This window comes from Emydura macquarii, unplaced genomic scaffold (assembly GCF_026122565.2).
Source record: "Emydura macquarii macquarii isolate MOO-44397 ecotype Brisbane River unplaced genomic scaffold, CSIRO-AGI_Emac_v2 contig_480, whole genome shotgun sequence".
NCBI classification, from domain to species: Eukaryota; Metazoa; Chordata; order Testudines; family Chelidae; genus Emydura; species Emydura macquarii.
The window spans coordinates 8,075,471-8,094,807 of record NW_027130617.1 but is presented as its reverse complement, the minus strand read 5'-3'; the positions used below and the strand labels follow the sequence as shown (position 1 = coordinate 8,094,807).

The 19,337-nt window shown below is 37.6% G+C and overlaps 1 long non-coding RNA gene across 2 annotated transcripts in view; it reads left to right on the top strand.

Annotated features, from left to right (window-relative positions):
- The window catches only part of LOC137146849 (uncharacterized), a 40,695-nt gene extending 21,613 nt beyond the window's left edge, over window positions 1-19,082 (top strand). Inside the window, exons 2-3 of one of the 2 annotated variants that reach the window (XR_010918067.1) lie at window positions 8,272-8,325; window positions 18,595-19,082. This is a non-coding gene — a long non-coding RNA (uncharacterized lncRNA). Of the gene's footprint in view, window positions 1-8,271; window positions 8,326-10,480; window positions 10,715-18,594 lie in introns of those variants that run through there. The other variant, XR_010918068.1, reaches the window with a different exon arrangement.
- The last annotated feature ends 255 nt before the right edge of the window (window positions 19,083-19,337 follow it).

Below are 19,337 nucleotides of genomic sequence, written 5' to 3'. Positions count from 1 at the left end.
TTTCCTGTGAAATATTTTCTTCCTTCTTTTCCATTCTTCTCTTCCCTCCGCTTTAGCAGCTGTTTTCCAAACCCTTTTCCTAGTTTTCCCATTTAGTTTCTTAATCTTGCCCCAAATGTTGTTCTTCCTCACCTACTTCCCTCTCTCTTTCCTTTACCATATCTCTGTCTTCATTCTCCCTGTTGTTCATTTCCCCCCGTTTGTCTCCATTCACAGTCATTTGAAATATTGCAGGAATTAACTGCCTTTATGAAATTTTATTGACATTGCTGTGAGAACAGCTACTGTCATGATATTTTCACTGCCAAGTCATCCCCTGGACCCAGAGGATAAGAATTTCTTAAGGCATCAAAACATAGCTTTAGAATTCACCCAGAATATTGACAAGCAAGGTCTCAACACAAAAATCCAAACGATGATGTCTGGAGTCACTTTCTCATTTTCCATAGAATTGGCAAGATCTAGTGGCATTCTCTTTCAAAAAGAGAGGATTTCCCCATCCCTAATTAGCACCCTTGTGTATTGGGACATCGAAACTGTGAAGACAAAAGGTATTTGCATCTGAGCATACACGAGGCCCAAACAATTTATAGATATAGTTTTCTATATTTAATATATAAAATCACAGAAACGTTGATTTTTACAGTGAAATGCCATGGTAATCAAATCCTGAAGCAATAAACTGGCTTCTCATACCAAATGGATAGATGACTGTGGGAGGTCAGATTTGATTGGGGGAAAAAAATTAGGGAAAAACCTACTTTCAGGAGACTAAAAACAAAAGAATACTTCCAATGAAATTTAAAAACTATGTAAATAATAGAAACCACTTTTGCAAGTATAAGTTGCCCCTCTCCTTCAAACACTGTAATCTTTCTTCTAGTCTGTGCCATCTAGAATGTGAAATTTACTTATTAATCTCTTTTAAAGGAAGAAAACTGCACAAACTGAAGCTGAAGGAAATGCACAAACATCTCAAAGTTAAAACTAAACTCAATTTTTAAGATAGAAATTTTAAAAATTTCAAGTATTTTTAATAAGGGTAACAAACTTGATTTAGAAAAATACATGCATTAATATCTGATAGCATCCCTTTAAATGTATATCTTGTATATCCATAGTATTAAAGCAAATAAGCTGCTTGACTAACCTTGTTTGATTATGCAGAGAAGAAATCATCTAGATGTTTGAAACTCAACGAGTGAGTGGCTTTTATCAGTACTCTAAATCTGTTTGTATCAGAAAAATCAATAGTACCACTGCCTTTTGATTGTGTTTAATATGTAAATACCAAACAATATCCTGCTCAGCTTCTGATTTAATTTCAGCCTCTGTGGCATTTCAAGCTCGGTATAAGGATAAAAAATAATAGTAATATAATCCACATCCAATGCCTTGATTTCAGTAGCAAAGCAAATCGTGCGATCACATACTTTCTGAAAGTTTTTTCATAAAGATTTCTTCTGTATCAGAGAATGCTACAAATGCAATTCACCTAGGTCTTATGGGTGACAAAGCTTTAATTAGCAGCCTATAGTTTTCTAATGTGATTTTGCACTTCTAAAAACAGCAACAGAGATCAAGATATACTTTCATAAATGCCAGTTTTAATTACATTACTGATGGTTTGTAGGCTTCTAGGCTTTCCATGTAACTTTCTGAAAAATATGTTGATACGTGAAGGAGATGAGGTCTGAAACATTTAAAAATTGTAAATGTTATCTGGTCAACTGTCTTTAAATAAGAGGATGATGTACAGAATTTCATAAAATGTCTTCATTTTCATACTACAAATCCATGACCATATAACAGCAAATAAACCATATAGAAAGTAATGCTCAGTAATTGCCTGGTGCTTTGTTCTATACATGAAAACATCTGATTAGAGAGGTTGCTAGCAATTTGCCAGAGATTTGCATGCAAGCAAATTCAGACAAAAAATTGGGTTTACTACTTCCAACTTTTTGCATGGTATATAGATCATAGTATCCCATGATTACATTTTAAAATAAATTTCTCCCACTTCACCCACCAACCCAACTACTCTGATGGTCCACCTTTCATCCTGCCTTGACAGATTCCAACACTTTGGATTGTATTTTTTTGAAAGAATAAGATTTAGAGAAATTCAGTTTCTTTAGAGATTACATATCCAGAACTCTGGATCCTGACCCATCCTCATTCTGATTTTCAGGAAAGTTCTAATATGAATTTCACAATTTGGACCCCATCACTAAGTGTAATATTTCACAACAAACTATTCTGATAATTTCTGAACATACCTTCAAATGAGATTCAATTATCAAAATAATGGTTTCATTTACATGCTATAGATTCTACCATTTGCAAATATACCACTATTCTTGGGGTGATGCATCCATATCCAAGTCTGAAGCAATAGCCACACAAGTGCATATACTTTATGTGGTAGGTCTTACTCTGAAATAAAGCCTCTATGTTGAAAATAAAATAATAATTTTTGGAAAACAAAGCTATATTAACAGCAGTATTGGATTTTTTTCCTAGCAAACTGTACCAAGTCCCACCATTTGCCTTCTATCTTGAAATTTCTCAATACAGAGGTGAAATATAGGCCTGCATTATATTTTATTCCTTGTTTTCTATTTCTTTTTAAAATATACAGTATAAAAAAGGAAATTCAAAAAACCTCACTTATTGAAGATTCTGACTCTGTCTGATTGTGGATTTAATAAATGTCAAAAAACAAGAAGAAAACTGGAAGACTCTCATCACCCCCAAAAGCAGAAAACATCAAATTCAAGTGCCATCAATACTCTAAACTGAACTCCATCCTCTGAACAAACATGAGCCTTTATTCATCCCTAAGGAAGAGATGGGGTTTTCTGTGTAGCCTAAAGGTCTACAGATTCTGGCTTGCTTTCTTTTTAAAGCAAGTGTAACATTTACGTTGTCAGCAACTGCCCCTCTTTTTAAATAGAGGAGCTCCAGCTTGAGTTCTGCTGGTTGCAACTGTGGCAGTATTGCACAGTGAAGAAGGTGGTCTCTCAAATAGATGGGTTCCAAGATCTGTAGGTCTTTATAAGTGAAATTTGACACCTTAAATTTCACAATGAGACAGACAAATTTACAGCACCCACTTTAGTGTTAGCTAGAGAAATAATATTTTAATGTTTCTTATAAATGCTGTCTTTCCAGGAAGGTTTTTCTTTTGGTTTTGTCATTTGATCTGTTTAATTTTTTTCCTCCAATCATCCATGAGGGACAAAAAACATAGTATGTGATTTATGAAACCAATCACAACTAACACAGTTCATTTAGTAAGCCAGAGAATAAATAAAATTTGTAAGAAGCAATTGAATCATTTTGAAAGAATCCACTGTCTGTTCTATGGACAGAAAAATGTGGTGAATAAGACCCTGATCCTGCTAGTGGCTTTGTATGAGTGGACTCCTGTGACTTCAGGAAGCCCCATTGACATCAGTGGCATTCCTCAGGGGCACAGGGTTCCAGCTACATGGACCAGGTCATGGGATTGGGGCTTCAGTTCTGATTAGAAGCATGTATAATGTTCAGATCTTCTAGTTTAGGGTTTGGTTATGAATCTGAAATTGAGTTTCCTTGTGTGTTTGAATAAATCCAAGCTGAGTTTCAATGGACTCTCCTTCACATGAATGCTGGGGAAGGATTTGTGTTTCTCGGTAAGAGCCAGGTAAAACTTGGTCTTTTGGGTGACACTTTTGTATTTTCTGGTTTTAATCTGACACTTAGGTGGCATGAAGCCATATTTTCCAATATTGCAGAATTTCTCGTAGTTCCAGTGTACTGTGTTTTGTCTGCTAAAGATTCAGTTAGACTGTGTTAACATTTTTGTGGTTGGTGCACAGGTCTTTTCCAAACTAAGTACAGGGACAGTAGTGTATTGTACTTTACAACAGGACCAAAGAATATACCTACCTTAGGGTAGTGAGGCTAGCTAGAACTGACAATCAAACGTTAAATAATTAAATTGTTTTAGCTATTAATTGTAAGTGAGTTGTTTTAATTACACTTTAATAATGCCATGCCCTTTATAACCCAAATTAATGTTTTCTGTGTCTCTGTTTTTGAAGTACGTGTCAGTTTAATTAAACTATTAATGGTAGACAGATTTTTAAGTACTTTATATTCTTCATTAAATTGTATCTGTTCAACAAGCATAAACAGGAAAATAGACTTAGGAGCAGATTCACGTTCTGCCTGATGAATCATTCATCATCAGATAAGATGATGAGGCTTGTTTGTTTTTCTGTATGCTCCCAGTGATAAACAAATACACTTTTTTGTACTATAATAGTCATTGGGGGGGGGGGGGGAAAGACTGCTCATTTTGAATATTATCAACAGGCCTGAAAACTGTTGGTTGTGTTTATGGTAAAGCCAATTAACAGACTGCTGTCTTCAGGGTCTGAGGTCGTTCAGACAGTCCATTTTTGTTTGAGGTGCTTGTTAGTGAAATATTTTTGTGGCCTGAGATATGATACTCTCAGGGCAGTGTGACTGTGGGAATGATGAGTATTTTTGTTAGCCTTGCTGTGTTGCCTAATTGCAACTAGGATCTATTAAGATGTATTTGATTTGGCAGAAATTTATACTTTGTAAAGCAAACATTGAACAAAGCAGAAACCTCAGCTGGATTCAACTCAAGAGAACTAATCAATAATTATTCTTTGAAGATTAAAAAGGGGTGGAAGTGTGATGAGTTCATTCCTTCTCCAGTGATGAGATCATTCCTTCTCCAGTGATGAGATGTGCAAATTATAACAAGCGTACAATTGGCGAACACACCAAAATTGGGAAACAGGGAAGTGAGACTTCATTTATAAGAGACATGTATACATGCCATTGTATAGAATATAGACAGTCAAAGCTGTGTCATGTTATAACGGAGACAACTATGTCCTTCCTTTTGTATGGCAGATCAATCAATAGCTGGGCATGTGATCTTGTTCACTATTATGTTAGTAATGAAACCCTCGTGTGATGTGACAACTGTAGAATAACATTTGGTCACAAAGCTGGTGTTAACAAGCACAACTGGCACCCTGGTTAGACTGATTTCTGGTCTACTTTCACAGATTGTCGATAAATGCACTAAACAACAGGCTGCTTTCTTTGAGAACAAGTTATATTAAGTCATCATACACTTGGCAATGGAGCTATTGTACCATACTCTTTCTTTTTTATTAGAGTAGGGCAAAGTGGAGAGAGACATTTCTTTTGTGACAAATGAAATCACATTTCCTAATAGAAACTTTGCATTCGTTGTGCAGTGATCATATAATTACCTTTCCAACAGACAAATTCTGATGCACTTTACAGGCAGACAGTTAGATGCAAATGCTCTTCCTATAACCTCCAATATTCTTTTGTCTGATAGAGCAACATCTGCTGCAGAGAGTACTCTGTGGCCTGTTTATACTCTCCAGAAGCACTACACCACAAGTGGAATAAATATTGTCTGGAGGTAAAATGAGATTTTGGAAGCTCTCCACATATTGTCCAGGGACACATGCTTGATCACATTCAATAACTGTATAATTTATTACATTAAACAAAATGTCCAAATTCAGCCTTTTATTGGACCAACTTCTGTTGGTGAGAGAAACAAGGTGGGACCGGTGTATCTACAACTATAAGGCATACAAATTCAGTTTTGTTATATGCAACTCTCCATTCAGATGAGAATTGTGCCCAGTTCCATGCTGTATACCCAGCATGTTCTATCTCACCCTCCTTATGAAAATACTTGAAAGCTAGATTACGGCTTGGTCAACGGACCTGTGCAGGGGAGTAAGAACCTCCAACTTATCCAGGCTACCTGGACCTTGGGTCTGTGCATGTAGGAAGCAAGTAGGTGTGGAGGGATAGAGCCAAAATCCCAGCCATCTCCTATCTCCTATTCACTGATAAGTAGAAGATAGAGCCAGCTGGTGTTTGGGGTGTCATAGCTGGCATAGTATGTAGACTAACAGCAAATCATCCCCTGTCTCTTGATACCCTGCTCCCACTCTGGAGCAAGAAGGAATCAGGAGAGGAGTCGCAACTCGGTGGCATGTGTCTGTCACAACATTTCTTAGGGCTACTTTTGGGGGGCTTCAACTTTTACGTCACTCTTTATTCAGAGCTGTGCCTAAAGTAGAAATCCAGCACTAAATAGTTCCTCAAGAATTCTTGCTGACATCTCTTGAACAAAGAGTATCTATTGAATCATGGTGCCATAGCTGACAGACCAAAATGAAAACTAACTTCAAAATATCATTTTGACCATGGAAAAATGATCTGCTCTCCAAAACAAGGGCATCCCCATCAGCCTTGACAAACATCCCATTATGCAAGGCCTAACCTTGGTCAACCTGATTGCTGACCGAGTTTCCAGACACAGTATGGCTTCCTGATTTTTTTCCTCTGATTGTCCCTTTCCAAAAATAATTTACAATTTAGAAAATAGAAGAACCCTCAAATATAAGTTGGCATTCTGTCAATCTGCTGTTTTAAAAAATGAGAGTTGTCAATGTGGGAAATTATGATAAAGGAGACGCATCAGAGTAGAACTGGCCAGAATTTTTTTATCATAGAAAATTTTGAGAAAACATTAAAAAATGTTATTTTGAAAATTTCTATGGACAATATTTCTTTTCATTGAAAAACTGAAAACCAAAAACTTCTGACTGAAATCCAAAAGCTATTGATTTGGAAACTTTTTTTATTCAGAAGTTTTTAATTAAAATGAAACATTTCAACATTCCTGAATGAAAAGATTTCATTTTGGTCTACACATCTGTCCTGTTTGCTTTGAGCTAGTCCCATTTCACATTAAGAAACTGTTAACACGTGTCAGCAGGGTGCACATGGACAGTTAGCCTGCAGCAGGGTAGTGTGAGGTAGAGTCACACCCAATGGTGCTGCAGTCTAATTGTTTGTGTAGACAAGCCCTAAGTTTCTCCAGAAAGATGGAATGGTGCACAATGCCTAAATTAATTTTGTGGAAGAAGATAACGCAAGAAAATGAACTGGAATAGGCTGAGAAACACAAAAGATGTAAAAGGCTATGCTTTCTTAAAAAAAAAAGAAAAAAAAATCTCCATAACAAACCTCACAACTTTCACATGCAGAAAAAGTTTGCTTCGGTTTGTATTTTGCTCAAAGCATGTTTCAAAAGTTGTGCTATGCAGGGAATCTAAGATTTCAATATATGTGTTTAAGTCAAACATATTGATCTAGAAGGAGAGTGTTCTTGAATCATAAGCTTGCTAGCTTACTCAGTAAGGCACCGTTCAAGAGTAGAAGAGCTTGTTTTTAACCAGTTTATCAAATATTGATTTCGAGATGAGGATTTCTCTGTACGAGAAGCTGAGCGAGGATTACTAATGCCTCTTGCCTCTACACCACTCAAAACTTTCCATGCTGTAACTCTTAAAAGATTAGTTTCACTATCAATACATGTGCTGCTTTGATAAATGCATTGGCAGAATTCATTGGAGAGGGCTATTTTTAATTCCTATGTTTCATCTCCTCCCCTTCTTCTTAATTGTAGCCTCCTGGGGAGAAAGAATGACTTTCTTTGAGCAGACGTGCATGATACTCCAGGGGACTGGTTGGTAGAGAAGCTATAGCTTCATAAGATCAGAGAGCAGGTGTATTGCAAATTGTGTAGTCTTGGTATATTGGTCATAGGAATTCTCTATGAATGCTTGAGCTTTGCTGGATCATAAAGAAGACATGGATTACGTAGCTTCATCAGTTCATTTATAGACACTTAGTAGGAGAACTGTAGTTTGAGGATCAAGTTAGCAGTCATGCCCTGAATTAGTTTAACTGTGTCAGTTGTAAGAATTGTGTTTGAATGCGACAGCTCCATGAGGACACAACCTAGGACCTTTTCCTGCAAGCTGCTGAGCACTGTCAACTCCCATGAACTTTAGTGGAAATTGATGGGGCCAGAGCAACTTGCAAGAGAATCAGGCCCTTAAGGAATTGCTGGTTATAAAGGCCACTGGAATTAACAAGCTCTCTAAATGTAATTTGCAATCTTACCTGGCTTCATTATCACTATATCATTATAACCCTATTTCTCCTTTGTCGTTGTGTGTATATATAACTTCGGGACTTGAACAGATAATGAAGCAGATAATCAAACAATCAGTTTGTAAGCACCTAGAAGAAAATAAGGTGATAAGTAAAAGTCAACATGGATTTGTCAAGAATAAATCATATCAAATATCAAATCAACCTAATATCTTTCTGTGACAGGGTAACAAGCCTTGTGGATGAAGAGAAGCAGTAGATAGATATGTCTCAACTTTGGTAAGCCTTTTAATACTATCTTACATGACTATCCCATAAACAAACTAAAGAAATATAGCATAGCCGAACCTACTATAAGATGTGTGTACAGCTGGTTGGAAAAACATATTCAGAGTAGTTATCAATGGCTCAGTCAATCAAGGTGGTAGGGCATATCAAGTGGAGCATTTCAGGGCTTGGTCGTGGGTCCGGTTCTATTCAATATCTTCATAAATGATTTGGATAATGGCATAGAGAGTACACTTATAAAGTTTGTGGACAATACCAAGTTGGAAGGGGTTGAAAGTGCTTTGGAAGACAGAATTAGAATTCAAAACGATCTTGACAAACCGGAGAAATGGTCTAAAATAAATCAGATGAAATTCTGTAAGGACAAATGCAGAGTACTGCACTTAGGAAGGAATAATCAATTGCACAAATACAAGGTGGGAAATGACTGCCTGGGAAAGAGTACTGCAGAAAAGGATTGAGGAGTGGTAGTGGATCACAAACTAAATATGAGTCAACAATGTAATACTTAAAAATAAAAAACATTCTGGGATGTATTAGCAGGAGTGTTGTAAGCAGACATGAATAGTAATTCTTCTACACTACTCAGCACTGATAAGGCTTCAGCTGGAGTATTGTGTCCAGTTCAGGGCATCACACTTTGGGAAAGATGTGGACAAATTGGATAAAGCTCACAAGAGAGCAACAAACATTATTAAAAGTCTAGAAAACATGATCTAGGAGGAAAGATTGAAATAATTTGGTTTGTTTAGCCTGGAGAAGACTGAGGGGGGACATAACTCTTCAAGGACATAAAAGGTTGCTTATAAAGAGGAGGGTAATAAATTGTTCTCCTTAACCACTGAGGACACGAGAAGAAATAATGGGCTTAAATTGCAGCAAGAGAGATTTAGGGTAAACATTCGGAAAAACTTCCTAACTATAAGGGTACTTAAGTACTGGAACAAATTATTGAGGTAGGTTGTGGAATCTCCATTGTTGAGGTTTTTAAGAACAGGTTAGACAAACACCTGTTAGGGATGGTCTAGATAATACTGAGTCCTGCCTCAGTGCAGGGGACTGGACTAGATGACCTATCAAGGTCCCTTTCAGTCATACATTTCTGTGATTCTATTATTTCATTTTTTCTATGAAAAACTTTATAGGAGAGCTTGGCCAAGAATAATATGCCCATTATCATTTTGAGTTCTACAGAGACACAGCAATTTAACTATTTGGCCATTTTGCTGGTTTGTGTTTTTGTTTTTAAATTTTATTTATTTATTTAACATGATTTGTTTGGGTTCATGGCTCTGAGAAGCACAACACAATTTTTTCCATGGCTTAAATCTATTGACGAAAGGCTCAGATATATTGCTGATGTGGTAGCAAGACTGTTCAGCTGTCAATGGAGTTCCTAAGGGATGAATCTTCTGTGCTGGAGGGTGGAAATCAGAAAATAAAATCCTAGTTGCCACAGCAGACTGGGTTCAAGCAACAGTAGCTGTGGTAAATAATAAGTGTGATCAAATAACACAGAAGATGGATGGTTGGCCAGAGCAAATGTGAAAGAATTATACATTTGGAGGAACAATCTGTGCAATCTGAGAGGAGATGGAGAAACTCGACAAGCAGTTGCTTTTTCTTCTAGACTCATTTTGTACATCAGTCTTTTGAAGAGACACTACCACAGAAATTACTTTGTTACAGGATGGCTGTGTGGCGTGTTTCTAGCTATACGGCTAGAAAATATTGCATTCAGTTATATATATTTATAGAGGTGCAAAGTACAGTGTGTACAAATAGGTTTTGTGGGGACAAGGAGCATACCAAATTATTTATTTGATAAGAATATATATTGAATTCTAAATGGGTTTAAAATATTTTCATAGGTAAGATTAAAATGTATTTCTACTTCAACAGTAAAATTGCTGTTGATTTTTGAGAAATGAAAAGAGCAAAGTGCAATTATGAACAGAGATGTGTCTTTATAAATGCCATCCCGGCATTTTGTGTTTGTTTTTCCATCAGTTACTTCATATCAGATTTGTTCAATTTACAAGTCAACATAATCTTTTCTTAGTGCCTTCCCTGCAGCTCAACCTAGTTTCTGAAAATTAAGCTTAGTTGTTTATGAATTGCATTTTACTTCATCACCAATCTTCAGGAAAATATACACATTCTGGAATCAGAATAAAGCTGCCAATGTTGGTGACGTCGCATGAGGCAGGATATGCTACATCTTACTGTTCCAAACCTATGCTCGCTCTTCTGTGCTGAAAAAAAATAAAAACGTACGTTTGTTAGCAAGCTGAACAGGTATGACTCACAAGACACAGCCCAATCCCCTATTGATTCATGTGCTGAACTCCCATTAACATTAATGAGTGTTATGGAAATTTTATTGATGAGAGAACAAATGCTTTAAGACGTAGATAAGAGTAGTAACAAGTTGACATTTGTATAGAGTCACTTTTCTGACTGTAACAATCAAGTAATTGAAGTTTAGACTCTCTGAAAATAAAAACTGAATAATGTGTTTATATTAATAGCTGGTAAAATGTAGTGAGGAACATTCACTCTTTTATAGAAGGAGATAGTCAGTACCTCTGTTTGGGAGAACAAGATGCCGTCATCTCTCCAATGAGTGGTTGTTAGACTTACGCTCAATAAAACATCTCTTGACCCCAACTCTCTCTCTAATCATCTCCCAGCTTTCATCTTTCCTGAGGGGAAGGTTAGTGAGAAAATTGTCTTGAGGGAAGCTCTGTCATTATCTGGAGTCCTCTGATTTCCTTGACTCCTTTTAGTCTGATTTCTTTTTTAAGCCTCCATGGGCATGAAAAGTGGATGATGTGGGCCTGGTTGGTCAGTGATCTCTTTCTAGTGACACAGATGATGCTGACTCTTTAGGTTTTTCAGCTCTTTTTCATCATGATCAGCTCTTTTAGACCATGTAATCTAGATCTATTCAGGTGGTTGGAGACAGTTACACAGTTAATGTGGCTCAGCTCGTTCTACTCCAGAATGGTGTTAGCAGGGGCATATTGCACTGAGGACTGTTTCACGTGGGATACTGAAATGTCACCCCCCTGTCCAGTGTGCATGTGGGAGACCATTTAGGCTCCAGTGCTATCAATAGGCTGATGACTGTTAGTAGTCATACTAGTATTACATTAGCACCTAGGAAATCTGGAAGCTGCCATTCCTCAGGGTCTCAGTCAGCTAGGTGCTTTACAAATAAACAGTGGGCACCAGCCCTGCCCCAGAGAACTCACAGTCTAGGCCATAACACTTAGCTCTTTAGTTCTTACTCATCAGATATGTACAGTACAATTTATCTGTTTTCCCAATTTTTCCCCAAGATTGGGATGAGTGAGGTAATGTCTGAATTTCCATCCAAATCAAGTTGACTGGATGAGGAAACTACCCACAGAAGATGGCAGCTCAGCTGAGGGATTCATAATGCAGGGTCGCTGAGGAACAGAAGCAGACTGATTTCCAGGTAGCAGCAGGAGCCAAGAGTACTCTCCCCACCCCCAATGGATCTTGATAGAAATGTTATAACCTTCTTTTAGCTGTAGTCCTGGCTGAAGTCCCCCATCCTTTGTCACCCCACATTAGATTATTTCAAGATGCTCTATTTAGGACCACTTCTGAGGAACAATTAGAACTCTCCGCCAGCAGAGAGTGATGCTACACACTTCAGTAGTGTCTCTTGCATGGAACACATTATTCCTGCGCTCCATAGACTGACTGCAATGGCTTCCAATCTTTTTCCAGGTTTACTTCAAGGGGTTGAGTTTTTTATCTATAAATCCCTTTACAGTTAGGGTCTAGTCAGGCCTTGGTTAAAGAATCGGCATCATAGGCCATGTGTAACCTTTGGGTGAGCTAGAATTTACTTCACAGACCTTCTCCAGTACCTAAAAAACCCCAACTCCCATAAAAAAAAAAAAAAGCACATGGAGTCTCAGAATTCAGTCACTTAGGATTTTCAGCAAGGATTGCATAGGGTCAGCTTGCCCACAACCAAGAACAAAAGGAATGAATTTAATTTTTAAATACCGACTTTATAAAATCTTATAATGATAAACAAACAAAATAGCAGCTTAATTTCTGCAACATAAGGCTACTTTATAATCCACATTACATTATCTTCACAGTTATACATAAGCATAAATAAAGAAAAATTAAATCTAAACAGGTCAGTTCTCACAGAAACACAGTGAGAATAACTCAGAGTTCCCAAAAGCTTAAGTTGAGTTCACCTGAATCTCAGTTACAGTGTTTGATCATGAAAATCTATACAGTCTGCTGAGTCAAAAGCACTACAACAGTATCTCCTCTCCTCTTGCAGGTAGAAACCTCCAACTGGAATCCATGCAGACTCTTCCTCCTCCTTTGCTGAAATTACTTAGTTAGCTAGTCAGCTAACTAATTAACCAAACACTCAGATTAAGTATATAAATAAAAAAAGGTTACATGAAAAATACAAAACTGAGAATAGCAAAATATAAATGACTTTCCCTATCATCCTATTTAAATAAGAGAAAAGTTGGTGAATCATACTCATTGGTTGAGGCAATTTAAATAAAACCATTTGGCTAAAACTAAATCACATTCCAAATATACAATTAAAATAAAAGAAATTAGTTTTATCTCCCGATTTCCCCTTTCTTTGATGAATACTGCCAGGGCTTCTCTGTTAAGGGTTAACAGCATCACTAATCTGCTGCAAAATGCTTCTAGGGTGGGCAGCGGGGGAGAAAGCAGCCTGCTTCCTACTCCTGTAGCTCAGCTTCTCCCAGCCCCCAAGGGACACATGGCCTTTTGTAAAGCAGCTGCCCTGACTACTTGTTCTTGATGGAGTCTGAGTCCAGCTACAGGGGACCTACTGAGCAGAAACTTCTGGATGTGGAGTGCTAACTGCATTTGCCTAGCAGCAATGACCCAGGCACCGCTCATTCCTACCCCACTCTCTTCTCTATAGATCTCTTAGAGATATCTCCCTGTTTGCATGTGTAATCCATGTGCTTTAGGACCTGACCTCCTGCAGTCATATGATTCCATCGGACTCTAACCTTTTATTTAAAAACTAACTTTTTACACCTTGTTGTGAATAAAATGTGACTTAATTGTAACCAATGTGGTGCCGAGTCTGCAGAGAGCCTGAAACAATAGCTCTAGGAGAGGTGAATTTCCCAATATATCTCAAAAGGGTGTTGTTTTCTATGATGAACGGCTAGAGGATCCCCCTGCCAATCTGCACCCCTACAGAGGACAGTGTGTGTGCACCAGCTGCAGGGGTAAGCATTGCAAAGCCTCCCTGCTATCACTTCTGCCTCTTTGGGAAATAGAAGGGGACTCCTGCTGCTTTCCCACCCCCTTCCAAGGGGCCCTCTGTCACTCATGATGGGTGAGGGGGAAGCGAACCCTTATGCCCTTCTGAGGGGAAGGGAGTGACCTTGCCACTCCAAGTGGGAGGCAGGGCCATGGCATAGGGGAGAAGCTGTGGGGCAGAGCTATGGAAGAGTCCTGTGTCTTGGTATGCCTAAGGCTGCCAATTACTTTAATCTGGGTCTTGGTCCAGCCTTTTTTTCCAGAGTTCCTCACTTCCTATGTTCCATCCCAAGAGTTGAGATCAATTGGGGTGCTCTCATTGACAATCCCTAGATATGTCTGGTGTGGGGAAGAGAGGGAGCACTGAATAGCCCATTCTCCACAGAGTGTCCTTGCCTCTGAAACTTGCTTCCTACATTCTTCTGATCCAGCCTGAGTTACATGACCTTCTTTGCAATTAGCAAGGCCTGGCTACTTACTCAGTCTTTTCTCCTGTGGGGTTGTCTTCCTGGCATGTTCCAGACATTGTGTCAATTTAGTTACGTTTTAATTTCTGTCATGTTCATAATTGTACTCATGTGCCAAGAGATCAGCATAGATAGCTTGATAAACTGAAAAAGCTAACAGCAAATCTAATCAAGTGAACATCCTTTGGTTTTGATGGCTTTACTTCTCCTTGTTTCAAGCCCAGGAGGCGGCCTTAAAGCTGATGAAAAGATAAATTCAATTACACTTAAAACTCACTTTGGCTGTTAGTACTCATACTGCCCTTACCTAGCTTTGCCATCCATCCTATTGCAATCGTTTAAATTTGCCCCAATAGTAGTTTGCCTATTAGCTTTGCTAATGAATTTACTAGTGCAAAAGTCCACTTGCAGGGCTATCCTAAACATAGTGAATGTAATTATTTAGCACAAAACCAGGGCAGCATCTCTTTCTCTCTTGACAAGAATAATTCTTTATTCTCTCATTAGCCATGTGCTTTGGTCTCAGTAAACCAGTTATTGACCTACTCTTTTAAGGAGCTTCACTCTAAATGCTGTTTCCCTTATTTAACTCAGACAAGTTCCTATAATTTCTCCTCACTGTGCAGTACTAGCATGTGAAAAGTAACCATTGTTCATTTGTTGTGAGGAAAAGTAGAAGACAGGAAGCTATTCTTAGATGCTCGGCCTCCTGAGCCCGGCTTGCTTTTCCCTGGTTATAATGGATACAAAACTGTATGGGGCTTAGTAGACATCATGTAAACGCTATAGGAAATCTGAGCCAATGAATCATGGAGACAGACCCCTACTGAGTACTGTGTGTCTGAACAGACTGCAGATAGAAAACCGCTTAAGCAAGTGGCTTTCATATGACAAGACTAAAAAAAATTAGAAATGAATAGAGAAATATTTGACTCAAATTTTTAGTCATCTTAGAATAACAGAGTACAACTGAGCTGTGATACATAAACCACTAATTACTCTCAATACACTGAAGGCCTATATAGAATTTTTTGTATGTGCATAGCTTCTGTCACTATTTACTTTTTAAAAGTCCCATCACATTGGTTTTTATGTCAGTAAGATGTGACAAGACTCAGTAAGATGAGACTTGCATAGCGTAATATGAAACAATATCATATTATGTGTTAGAAATTAGAAGAAAGCTACAGGGTTAAATCCAGAGCCTTGCCCTCCCTTCTGAATATAAAATGAGTTAAAATCAAGTGGCCCTATTCTTCCTTCTTAGGAGATGCGTAACTCACACTGAATCTCTGGAGTGGGGAGGGCAGGGCTCTCTATCTACAGGCAAGCTAATTTCTTTAATAGAAAAGCTTTTAGGGTAAGTGTTTGCTAGCAGAAAGTTTACTTTGCAAGATGCTGGTATTTTTCCACTTCTCCTAGGTAGATTCAGGAAATAAATGCTTTATTTAAATTTTAGCATTTGTCTGTAGGAATGTAATAGTGCTGCAAAAAGTTAATAATAAACATCTCACCTTGGGGAAACTTTGTTAACATTTTTATTATATCTTTTGTTTGAATAATGATGCTTTAATATATCTCTTTCTTGACTGCGATTCCCAGAGTCCTTATAAGAGTAATTTGGCTTGACAGCTGAAGAATTCTAAGCTAAAGGAGAGACAAATTAGGAAGGAGTCTTTTGGGGGGAAAACAAGATGGAATGAACTACTAAGTATGGTGTGAAGAGTTCAGAGGTACAAGCTTCATCTTGAGATTCAGGAATTTCTGTGGCCCAATTCTGCAGTCTTATCTATGATGGCAGACCAATGGACCCAATTGTTTTCCATGGGACCCCAAGCAGGCACAAGGCTCTGCTCATGTGTCTCAGGTGGTAGGATCAGGACTTATATTCATATCCACAATTCATGCACACTTTGTGTAACTCCATTGAGATCAATGAAAATATGCCAGTGTAAAACTGGTGTACTAAAGCAGTGAGACAAGCCCAATATTTCTCAGATTAGCCCGAGGTAACAGGGAGGCTTGCCTATAAGGACTAGAGGGCTTAAGGTTAGCCAACCCTGATTATGTTGGAGGCACACTTGAGTTGGATCAGGTGATTCCACTATAAGACCACACTTACCTTCACAGATCCAAAACACACCAAGAAATTTGTTATCAACAGCCACGCACTCAGATACCACAGAACATCCTGTATCTTGGCAAGGGGTTAGACTAGATGACTCTTACAGTTTCTTCTAGCCCTATGGTTCTATGATTCTAAGAGTAGCAGTGAAGGGGTGGAGGTGTGTTGCTTGCTGAGATTGCCAGAGGCAGAAGGGTTGGCAGTAAGTTGAGAAAAAGAGACCCCAAAGGACAGAACCTAACTCCAGCATGATAATGGTTGTGTTGCTTTCAGTGTTGGGTGAATGAATGAATAATGACTAAAAGCCTTGCCAGATGGGTCTGTGAGACTATTTATTTGGTGTGAATGCAATGGGAAAACCCTGAAAAGGGGAGAAATTGTTAGCAGGTCACCATAGAGTGACGTCAGGCTATATGGGGGTGCATAGGCAGCAAGTGACCACACTATGCTGGAAAACTGCACTTCTCCCCCACCCTTCCCAAAAGCCAACCAAAATCTTATAAAACAAAACAACCCCTCGTAAGATTTTGCTATAGAAGATGCTAGAAATTCGCCCTTGCAGTGTGTTGAATGTCTCTCAGAAGAGAGAATTTGTTCTAGATGCCATCACTTCTCTGCTATATCACTGAGACTTATTTGAGATTGGAGCAATGCCAAGGCTATGCTGCACAGCCCCTTCCCCTACCAAAGTGAATGTTAGATCTTGATTTCAAAATGGTAAAAGACATCACGTTTTTCCAGTTTACCTAGATATTTCTGGATCACTTTGTTGCTTTCTGCAAATCCAAGCTAGTAAGTTAATGTGAAATGCATCTGTAAGTATAGAAAATAAGACAACTGCCTTTCTTAAATTCCATCCCCATATTTCTTCCTACCTCTAATAGTCATTGATTTTTGATGGGAAATGATTTGGCACTGAAATATTATATCATAAATTGAAAGAAGATGATTAATAAATCTCATTTCTTGCCAAGTGTTCCAGTTATATAGTCAATAATTAAAACTTACAGTTTAGTTTTTAGATATTTGTTACAAATAATCATATTTGAGGCCAGTTTAAATTTAGACAGAGAATCCTATTAATAAACCATTCTTTTCTAGGATTGTTCCTAACTGTAGGTTTACATAGATTTATTCAGTTACCTTTTAAACTGGAAATCAGAGATAAGGATCCAATATGACATTGTAATAAAACTGAATATCCCTATATTATGTATAATATATTTGATGCTTTCACAGTTAGATAATAGATAAGTGAAGAATGATGCAAAACATGGTGTGTTTGATATGAGACAGCTATACACTTTGAGCTTAGTTTTGCCTATGCAGAGGTAGAACTGTGCTGGGTCTGGGAAGAAGTGCATTACCCAAGACTTTTAGTTGAAAATTGAACAAAAATATTTAAGGTAGCTGTGAGATACATGCCTATATAGAACTGCACAATGCCATTTTTACAGTCACTTTTTAGATTAGAGCTTCGCTTTAAGATGGATTTGGGCTGTGGCTTCCTCTTTATTCTTGACTTCAACTAGCCTCATTAGGCCATTTAAAAAAAAAAGGCACTTCTACGATATTTTGTAGACTTTTGATTACAGGATTTTTAAATGACCTCCAAGAAGCCCTTACTTATTGCAGCTTGTTGAGACTTTCGGGAACTTATAACTAGAGTTATTATTTTTACTATTATTGTTTACTGGTAAAGAGGTATCAAGACTGAGGCCCCAATGTACTAGGGAACACATAGAAAGACATTGGCCCTGCCACAAAGATCTTATAATCTACCAGTTAGCAAAACAACGGGAAGGAAAGGGAGAGGAGGGACAAAGGAAACGGTGATTTCACAGGCTCGTTCTGAGTACAACTTGATAGGTTTGAAAACATTTTTTTCTTCAATGTAAATACATAAATAAATGTAAACCCCTAATGCTCCTCAGACTAAGATGCTAATTTTGAAGTATTGCAACAGAAGTGGTCTTGAGGTGAAAATTGAAGGCGGAGCCAAAATCATGATATTGTATGAAATATAAATAATTAAGAGTCTGTAAATGAATGTGACTTATTTTGCTCCAGTATTCATCAAACAGAAAGGAGAATCTGTCTCAGCATGCTGTAAGATTATCATTAATTTTTAATAGCACTAATGTTTATTAGTGACAGATGATTGATTTTAAGTGCCTCGTGAATAATAAATAATGATGTGAATTTCTGGTGTCCGCCTTAGATTTGTATGCAAGGCCAGTGGGAGTAACATTGCATCAGTTCCTAGACATATGCTATACTATAAGCTTTAAGACTTCTCACATTTTAGTACTAAGAAACTTGCAATGATTTTTTACCCTTTCTTAGGTCACATAGATTGTTCTGAAGCCTCAGGATGATGGGAAGTTCATCACCGCTCCTTTGGCTAATCCAGGACTGCTGGAAGGTGCATTATTCACTCTAAGGCCTTGTTGCATTTCATAACACTTAAACACCTGTGTCCATCAAACAGAACACACAGGATCTCAGCCAGAGCTGTTCTTGACTTTGTAATTTCATTGACTGACAGTTTAATATCTATTTATTTTCACATCTGACTCCAGTAGAGACAGGCTGGCATCCTGAATGTCAGGCTATTATGCTGACAACTGTGTTTTTTCATTATTTTAGGGAGGAAAAAAAGGTTCTTCATAAGTAAAGAGTTCTTTTCAAGCACAGTAACTATAATAAAGACCAAATTATAGTTCATATATAATTGGCAGTAACTAGTGATAGGTTACCTATATATATTTATATGAGAGAGGGGGCATACAATTTTAGCTTTACTAGTAAACTAACTCTTTCTTCTACTCTGAAATGAGATGTATAATTATATTATTTAAATAGCTGAAACAGCTGCCATTACTATAGTATTTTATAAACAGTGTTTTCTTTGATGAAATTAAATGTTTTAGAATAGAGTTTCTTATTTTGATCAAGTCTTGTTCAGCCTCTAAACAGAAATAAGTCATTTTGCTCCATCAAGATTCTGGAATATTGAAACTACTTAAGAAAATTTTTCAAGAAAAGTAAAATATAAATAAAATCTTTAACCAAGGCTGTGATGGAAT